The 9,936-nt window shown below is 39.4% G+C and overlaps 1 pseudogene; it reads right to left on the bottom strand.

Moving 5' to 3' along the window:
* Window positions 1-7,485: 7,485 nt before the first annotated feature.
* On the bottom strand, window positions 7,486-7,568 carry LOC131819058 (U4 spliceosomal RNA; annotated as a pseudogene).
* Between the last annotated feature and the right edge of the window lie 2,368 nt (window positions 7,569-9,936).

Below are 9,936 nucleotides of genomic sequence, written 5' to 3'. Positions count from 1 at the left end.
TGTGGTTGACATGTAGTTTCATACCATTGTGGTCAGAAAAGATTCATGGTATGACTTTGATCTTTTTTTCAATTTGTTGAGAATTGTTTTGTGGGCTAATATGTGATCTATTCTAGAGAATGTTCCATGTGTACTTGAAAAGAATGTGTCTTGTTCTATTTTAGGATGGAATATTCTGAAATATCTGCTAAACCCATATATTCCAGTATATCATTCAAAGCCATGTTTCCTTATTGCTTTTCTGTTTAGATGATCTGTGTATTGATGTAGTGGGGTGTTAAAATCCCCTACTATTATTGTATTGTTATTAGCTGTTTTATGTATTCAGGTGCTTCTATGTTAAGTACATAAATATTAACAATTGTTATATCTTCTTGTATAATTGTCCCCTTTATTATTACATAGTGTTCTTCTTTGTGTCTTTTTACAGTCTTTGTTTTAAAGACTCTTTGTCTGATGTAAGTATGACTATTCCGGCTTTCTTTCTTTCTTTTTTTGGAGATTTTATTTATTTATTAGAGAAAGAGAGTGCAAGTCAGGAGAAGGGCAGAGGGGGAGCCCGATGCAGGGCTTGATCCCTGGACTCCTGGATCATGACCTGAGTTGAAGGCAGATGCCTGGCTGACTGAGCCACCCAGGCACTCCAACTCTGGCTTTCTTTTGACATCCGTTTGCATAACAGATGTTTCTCCATCCCCTTACCTGCAACCTGCAGTTGTCTTTAGGTCTAAAACCAGTCTCTTATAGGCAGCATATAGATGGGTCTTGTTTTTTTTAATCTACTCTGTCACCTTATGTCTTTTGATTGGATTGTTTAGTTCATTTACATTCAAAGTAATTATTGACAGATAAATATTTATTGACATTTTATGACTTATGGTTGTTTCTGAAGATTTTCTCTGACCCTTTCTTATCTTTCTTTCATGTTTTGCTGATTTTCTTTAGTGATATATTTGGATTTCTTTCTCTTTATTCTTTGCATACTTATTAGTGGTTTTGATATATGGTGACCATAGGTTTGTGTATAACTTCTTCTGAGTATAGTTGTCTATAATAAGCTGATGGTTGTTTAAGTTTTAGTGGAAAAAAGTTATAGTGGAATAGTTGAATGTATCATGTTGACTTTTAAGCAATATGAAGCATTCTAATAAAATATCTGTGGAGGAGCACTGAGTCCAATCATCATCAAATCTAATAATATTTTCCCCAATAACAAGCAAATTATCTCTGCCCTTGATGTTCTATCAGTTTGAGTTTTCAAAAGTGACCTGGAGTTTCTTTTAATTGAAGTAGTATATGCAAATCTCTTTCTTTCCCTCTCTCTCACTGTGGAAAACAAAATCTAGAAGCATATTGTACAAAATTCCAAATTTCTGAAATTCTTATTAGCAAGTAGTTTGCAAGTATCTAGGGAGGAAGGGCTGTATTTTCAGTATATCCTCCATGGAGAGTTTCATAACAGAAATAAGTAGTTGATTTAATTTTGTGGTAATCAATTTTTAATTTCAAATTATATTTTTCAAATTTAATATTAAAAAACTTGAAGTGTTACTTTTAATATGGGGTCCTCCAATGACAGAGCTATAGGGCAGAGAACAGACTTAGCATAGGGAACATGTTTATTAATCAACTGCTATTTTAAATTACCATAAAATGAATAACATTAGGTTTTTCTGTAGGAGTCAAAAAGTTAACATTAAAAAAATAAATGAATGAAATGCTATGAGAATGTGCTTGGCAAACAAGTATGTTTTACATTGGAAGATTTTTTTAATGTTAGAAATTGATAAACTAACCACCTCACACCAGTCAGAATGGTTAAAATTAACAAGCTAGGAAATGGCAGATGCTGGCAAGGATGCAGAGAAAGGGGAACCCTTTCTGCACTGTTGGTTAGAATGCAAGCTGGTGCAACCACTCTGGAAAACAGCATGGAGGTTCCTCAAAAAGTTGAAGATAGAGCTACCCTATGACCCAGCAATCGCACTACTGGGTATTTACCCTAAAGATACAAACGTAGTGATCTGAAGAGGCATGTGCATCCGAATGTTTATAGCAGCAATGTCCACAATAGCCAAACTATGGAAAGAACCTAAATGTCTATCAACAGATGAATGGGTAAAGAAGATGTGGTATGTGTGTATATATATATATATATAGGAATACTATCCAGCCATCAAAGAAAATGAAATCTGGCCATTTGCGACAACGTGGATAGAACTAGAGGGTATTGTGCTGAGTGAAATAAGTCAATTGGAGAAAGATAATTATATGATCTCCCTGATATGAGGAAGTTGAGAGGCAATCTGGGGAGTTTGGGGGGTAGGAAAGGAATAAATGAAACAAGATGGGATCAGGAGGGAGACAAACCATAAGAGACTCTTAATCTCACAAAACAAACTGAGGGTTGCCGGGGGGAGGGGGTAGGGAGAGGTGGTTGGGCTATGGACATTGGGGAAGGTATGTGCTATGGTGAGTGCTGTGAAATGTGTAAACCTGATGATTCACAGACCTGTACCCCTGGGGCTAATAATACTTTATATGTTAATAAAAAATAAGAAAAATTAAAAAAAAGAAATTGATAAATTAGTTCTGTCTATAATGATGGAAATAGTCTATAATAGAGTGGCTACTGAACACTTGAAGTGAGGATAGTAGGACTGAGGAGGGGAACTTATTATTTTTTAATCTTTAATCAATATGCATGTAAGTTTAGGTAGATACATATGACTGCCATCTTAGAGAACACAGCTATACCCTAAAAATTAAGACACTGAAAGAAGGCTGTGATCATTAGATGTTTAGAGGAGTATTTATCAATTGTGACTATAAACTCCACAGAGCGCATTAATAAAAATGAAAGTAAGGCTAAGTGATGACATTCTTTTTTTCCTCAACACTTTCTTTTTTTTTTTTTTTAAAGATTTTATTTATTTATTTGACAGACAGAGATCACAAGTAGGCAGAGAGGCAGGCAGAAAGAGAGAGAGGAGGAAGCAGGCTCTCCACAGAGCGGACAGCCCGATGCGGGGCTTGATCCCAGGACCCTGGGATCATGACCTTAGCCGAAGGCAGAGGCTTTAACCCACTGAGCCACCCAGGTGCCCCTCCTCAACACTTTCTTAACAGAGAATCAGTATGGTATTTCATAATTATCAAATTTTAGACCTCCAACCAATAAGCGTTGCTAATGTTGCTTGAGATATTAAACTAAAAAACGTGCTACACAAATGTTTAAACACTAGACAGTCATAGAAATCAACACCTCTCCCAATGTGCATTTCCATTTCCGGCTTACTGTCAGGCTCTTTGTCTTGTACTTTGAAACCTCATTGTCTGACAGAGAGTCTGCCGTATGGTGGGTGTAATTCTATATATGACGAATAGCTGGAAGTATGTTAGTTGTACGCACATTGCCTAGTCTGTGGTTCTCAAAGGCAAGTAGCTCAGTATCTACCCCTGGCAAGTGGCACAGTGAGTGGTGCAGAGCAGGCAACAGTAAATGCCTGTGAACTGACAGCTAGACTTGGCGCCTGTTTATTCCTCTAGATCTTTTTTTTAATTTATGGATTTTTAATTTTTTTATTTGTCTGAGAGAAAGTGAGAGAGAGCACAAGTGGGGGGAGCAGCAGGCAGAGGGAGAAGCAGACTCCCCGCTGAGCAGGGAGCCTGATGCAGGACTCCATCCCAGGACCCTGTGCTTATGACCAGAGCCAAAGGCAGATGCTTAACCAACTGAGCCCCCCAGGTGCCCTATTTCTCTAATTATCATCAAGAAAAACGAATGGAAATCCTGTGTTTAATATGAATATGAATACATAAACATCACCACATGCACGTGTATACGTACACACACACACACACAAATGCTTTCATTTTTGTGTGAGCCAGAAAAGTTCAGTGTCTCTCTCCCCTCTGTTGACTTCCTGGTTTAGACTTCTGCATGTTAAATGCTAAATTTATTACTAAGAGCTGTGAGTTTCACACACTTGGCAGAGAAGTAGATTTTCTGGAAGGAGTACGTAAAATCCAAAGAAATGCGTGTATTTTAAAATGTTATGTGACTTGCAAGTTGCCTTTATTTAGAAGCAAAAGCAACCTTGTCCTTCACGAAGTCAACCATGTCTGCAGCGACAGAGAAGCCAGCATGTGGCTTCATCATCTTTTCCTTCGTACTCGGAATACCCCTTAAAGAGAAGAGCCTTTTTCTTTTCCTACCTTTCCTTAACCGTATTTTTGGGGGTGTTGGCATGGAATGGCAGAAGTCTCAGAAAGAGGTTGCTGGCTTTAGCTTTGTGGAGAGAGACAAGAAGCAAGGCAGCCAAGCACAATGCAATGGGCAAAGGGAGTGTTGTACCCAGGCTCTTGTTATCTGGGGGTGCTGATGCTGTGTGCCAAGGAAAGTGCCCTTTGGCCCTCTTGAGAGTCTTGGAGAAACATTCTCCATTAGGACCTCGGAAAGAGCATGACAAGCTTTCTGGGAAAGGGAGGGAGGGCAGTGACTGTCGGAATGCTGGGCAAACTTCGTTGTGGGTTTTACCTATTTCTACTGAGTTGAACTTGGGTCATTTTTTTTTTTTCATAATAGAAGTAATTCATTGAAGAATTTGGGGGTGGTTCTGGTTCTTCGGTGTGCTGTATGCAGTCCATAGTGGTTTGTATTAAGGAAATGCCGATGGTTGGGCAATTTCTAGGACTCTAAGGCAACCTTTCCTTGTGTTTTAAGGGTTCTGGTGGTTGTAGAAAGCACAGGTAGTTCTTGGATCATTTGCTCTGAGAGAAGCCAACTGCTCTGCCCTGAGGACATTCAAGCAGCCGCCAGAGACATCCATGAGTAGAGGGTGCGTGACTTCCTGCAAACAACCAGTTCCAGCTTGGATCTGGCATTAGGGAGTCACCTTAGAGTTCATTGTCCAGCCCCACTTGAACTTTCATGTTATCGTAGTTTGGGCAAACAGGTCAACTGCAAGCCTGTGAGAGACCCTGAGTGAGATGTACCGATTCCGGTGGTCCCGAATTCCTTAGCCACCGGAATCGTAGATTTTCCACTTCTGGCCATGTTGAAGTAACTGGTACTAGGTTTGTTTGTCTTCTTGCTATAAAAATTTTAAAAACTGGAAAGACGTGTGAAACAATGGTTTTTCAGAATTTGGGCAACAGGCAGCAAAGGACTGGGATCCAGGGGGAGGAGGGATAAGAGATGATGCGATCCCTACCGTTGCTCTGGTTACAACTACCTGGAGAGCCTTTGTGCACCTCAGCACCAGAAGGGATAAACCAGGCAGGGTATAACACTTCCGTGGAGTTGAGAAGACAGAGATTAGAATCTGGGGAGGAGGAAGTGGGTGGAATTTGCCAGAAGGGGGAGTCATGCAGAAAATGGCTCCAGAGATCAGAATAGGGGTCCTTTTGAATCTGTCACTGAATACTAGGCTTCACGTATGTGGGATGTGAAACTCTATGAGGCACCACGAAGATGAGCGAGGCAGCTAGAAGCTCAGCCACTTCCCAGAATTCACCATTGGCTGGGAGACACGTTCCATGGAACCGGGCTGCTTAGTCAGTGGAGAGAGCTGAAAGGTCAGGCTTTAGTAATGAGGCCAAACTAATAATAATTGTAATACTTATTCTAATAAGCCTAATAATAATAATCCTAATCTAGACCCAGTAAAGCTTAAAAATAAGCCAACCTGAAAGTTACTTAACTGCCTGCCAAAACAAATTTCAGTATTCTTTATAGAAAGGCAAAACCTGGATAACCTCATAATATTTAATATCTATTACAAAATTATAAGACATGCAGAAGCAAGTCTATATAATGAGATAAAATAAACACATAAAATATTATTCATAATAAAGTATATAACTATATATGTTATAAACATATGTATATATACATATGTATTTACATATGTATAATTCTAGTTAACCCAGAAATAAATCAGGCAATAGGTACTTAGAAATACAAAGGTGAGAAAATTAGCTTAAGGGCTTTACAATGGTTATTTTAAATCTTTGTGTTTAAAATAATCATTATGTTTAAATCATTATGATAAAAATCTTCACTTTAAATATGATTAGGACAGGAATGGAAGATATAAAAATAAACCATGAACCGGTGGACATAAAAGTACAATATACAAAATGAAGATTTTACTGGATGGGACTAAGAGCAGCTACCAAAAAGGAAGACTCAGTGAACCTGAAGATGTACAAAAAGAATTATACAAAGGAACAATACCAAAAAATCTAAATGTATTGAATATACATTATATATATGTACATATATTTATATATTATATGTTAAATATACATAATACATTATGCACATATGTATGCACATATCTGTATATATATATACAGATATATATATTATATACAAATATACAATTAAGACAAGAAGCAGAGAAAAGTAAACACATAAAAAAAGAATAGAGAGCCCATGATTTGTAGGACAATATCAGGTCTAATTTACATTCAATTCTGGGGAAAACATGGGATCAGAAAGAATTTCTAAACAAATAATAGCTAGAAAATTTCCAAAATTAATGAACTCTCTAAACCCAGAGATCTAAAAGATTCAGTGAACCCAACCGAGTGAGATAGATACAAAAAAAGAAAACAGATGGTGTCCCATCATAATAAAATTTGTGAAAACCATTGATTAAAAAAAATCTTAAAAGCAATTGGAGAAAAAAGATACATTACATATTGGGCAATAAAGATAAGAATAATTTCAGATGTCTACTCAATAACTAGGCAAATCAGAGGGCAATGGAATTCTATTTTCATAGTCCTTAACGAAAAGGAAGAAGCCCTATAATGTAGAATGTTAAATCCACAAAAAGTATTCAAAAGTGAAGGCAAAATAAAGGCTTTTTCAGACAAATATGTATATGATTTGACACCAGCAGACTTGCACTACAAGAAATGTTAAAGGAAGTTCTTCAAGTGTAGTAGAAATGGTAACAGATGGGAAATTGGACCCACACAAAGGAATAAAAGGTACCGAAAATGAGGAAAATCGATGTACAAAATGATGTGATTACTTACTGACAGTGATGAAAAGAGAAACAAAAACAACTGATTCTGTTTTTATTAGGGAAGTATTTTAACATATATTTACTTTGAATAAAGCGTGAGGAAAGTACTCATGAAAACAAGATAAAACACGACAACCACAGAGTCAGGGTACACTCAGCTGAATTCGAACAGAAGCACTAAAGTGATGGGAAGGGGGTCTCCAAAGAGAAGACACAGTCTTTCTGCCAGTTCAGGCCGCTTCAGGTCTATTCAGAATATTTGCTGAAAAATGGCAAAGCTGAGGAAGTTCCAGAAACCCATCGGATATCTGAGTCTTACAATTCTGACAAGATGATACTCCCCCGAAATGTGACATTTTCAGGAGAATTCAGTCCATGATATGAGATACTCATCTGTGCTTTGACTTTTTCTCATACTCCTTTGTTTCTCTGTCTCTTTTATTTTTTAATTTTCTTTTTTTTAATTAGCAATAATCGCTCCTCGGATAAACCTCATTGGCTACGATACTGCCACTGCGCAAAGCTTAATTTTCTTTTTTTAAAAAGATTTTACTCATTTATTTGACACAGAGAGAGAGAGGAAGAGAGAGAGAGAAAGAGAGATCACAAGTAAGCAGAGAAGCAGGCAGAGAGAGAGGGGGAAGCAGGCTCCCCGCTGAGCAGAGAGAGCCCAAAGCGGGGCTGGATCCCAGGACCCCGGGATCATGACCTGAGCTGAAGGCAGAGGCTTTAACCCACTGAACCACCCAGGCGCCCCTATTTTTTAATTTTCAAATGTGAAATATTAAGGTGTAATTGACATGTAATATTGTGTCCCTTGAGGGTATACAATGTGTTGATTTGATACATTTATAAATTGCAGTGTGATTACTGGTGTGCTTTTAGCTAACACTTCTATCATGTCACATAATTATCATTTCTTTTTTGGGGTGAGAATAATGCAGATCTAGTCTCTTAGAAACTTTGAAGTTTATCGTACAGTATTGTTGGCCATAATCTCTATGCTATGTATTAGATCTCCAGGACTTACTGATCTCCTAGTTGCCTGTCTGCACTCTAAACATCTCCCCGGTTTTCCCACCCACAACTGTCCTTCTACTCTGTTTCTATGAGTTCAGGTTTTTTAGATTCCACAAGTGAGATCATATAGTATTTGCCTTTCTCTTTCTGACTTATCTCACTTAGCATGATGCCCTCAATTTCTCTGTGTTGTTGCAGAATGTCAGGAAATCTTGCCTGGGGAAACACTGTCTACTGAGCCCCTTCTGTGATTGGTCTTCATGCTGGGTCCTGCGGGTGTTTGTTGAGTATTGCCCCTGCCTCGGTTGGACAGGATCTGCCCATGTCGTCCAAGTGCCCTTCAGAGTAATTTAATTAATTATTTTAATTAATAAGATTCAAAAGCCTTTTGAGAGTTGCTTGGGAACATGGTGCTCACTCAGTCCTCCCCAGGTTGGGGTGGGGGGTGGGGGGAGGGGAGGCAGGCGACAAGGACAGGCAGGAGCTAGCCCTTATCAGAGGTCCTTCCCCACCTGAGCAGCACTGCTTGTCGAGATCGACTTGTTTTTGAGGATGAATATGAATTAGGAATCCTGCCTTAAGTATCCTTCTAAGAAGAAAAAATACATTTTGATGGGAAGCCTGTACTTGTAACTACTAAATTGAAATATTTGGTGATAGTTTTATGTGTGATATTTTCCCCGGTGATTTCTAAAGACCACAACAGGTATTTAATAAGTTTCAATCATTGTGGCCACTTTCCCACCAGCTCTGCGGAGAATACAAATCAGGCGCGTCTGCTGGGCGCTGCTCTTGTTCTGGGATGAGCTTCAGAATGAGATTGTTATTGGAAGCGGAGAGGAAGGAATGGAAAAGAGGTGCGAATGGAAATGAGAGTTTCTGGAACAGGCTCATCGAAGGTGCATATAGAGCACATATGCAGTCAAGTGTTAAATTTTTAGATTTTCCTGGACGTGTAAACGTAAAGCAGGATCTATTTACGTGGCAGCAATGATGATGCCACGATGTCTCATTTTGTGAGATAATAACCCCCTTGGGCTGATGTGGTCATGGTTTCAGGCACTCCTCTATTTGTAGGAACCTCTCCTCAGAGCTCGAGCTCTCTGGGGAGCAGAGAATGGCAGTGTCACACCTCTGGGTAGAGCTGGGGTTCTGTCACTAACCGAGGTTGTCCAAAGCTGACCTTGTTACTTCCTCCCCCAGGGCAGCGGCTCCTGCTTCCAGCCCCGGAAGTCACAGAAGTCTCTGATCTTTCTCTTTCCCATCACCACATGCCTTCCGTTTTGTTTTACAAGGTACTTTATTTTTTATTTTTTTAAAGATTTTTCTTATTTATTTGACAGAGATGACAACTAGGCAGAGAGGCAGGCAGAGAGAGGGGGGGAAGCAGGCTCCCCGCTGAGCAGAGAGCCTGATGTGGGGCTCTATCCCAGGACCCTGGGATCATGACCTGAGCCAAAAGCAGAGTCTCTAACCCACTGAGCCACCCAGGTGCCCCCACAAAGTACTTTAATTAATAAACAATGAATCTTGGAATACTGAAAAAATAAAATAAAATAAAATAAGAAAGGAAGGCTTTCCATTTCTGTGCCCATCCCTCTAGGCAAAACCAACCACAACACATCAGCACTACTGCACATACCCCCACACAGCCGTGTGTGTGTGTGTGTGTGTGTGTGTGTGTGTGCGCCCTCATCTAGGCTCTTATAGGTAGACTTTTAGCTTAGGAGCCATTTGCTGGGACGCCTGGGTGGCTCAGTCTGTTAAGCTGCTGCCTTCAGCTCAGGTCATGATCCCAGGGTCCTGGGATCGAATCCTGCATCAGGTTCCTTGCTTAGTAGGGAGCCTGCTTCTCTCTCTGCCTCTCCCTGTC

This window comes from Mustela lutreola, chromosome 16 (assembly GCF_030435805.1).
Source record: "Mustela lutreola isolate mMusLut2 chromosome 16, mMusLut2.pri, whole genome shotgun sequence".
Classification (NCBI taxonomy): Eukaryota; Metazoa; Chordata; class Mammalia; order Carnivora; family Mustelidae; genus Mustela; species Mustela lutreola.
The sequence above is the reverse complement of the archived record's forward strand: the minus strand, read 5'-3'. Positions and strand labels throughout refer to the sequence as shown.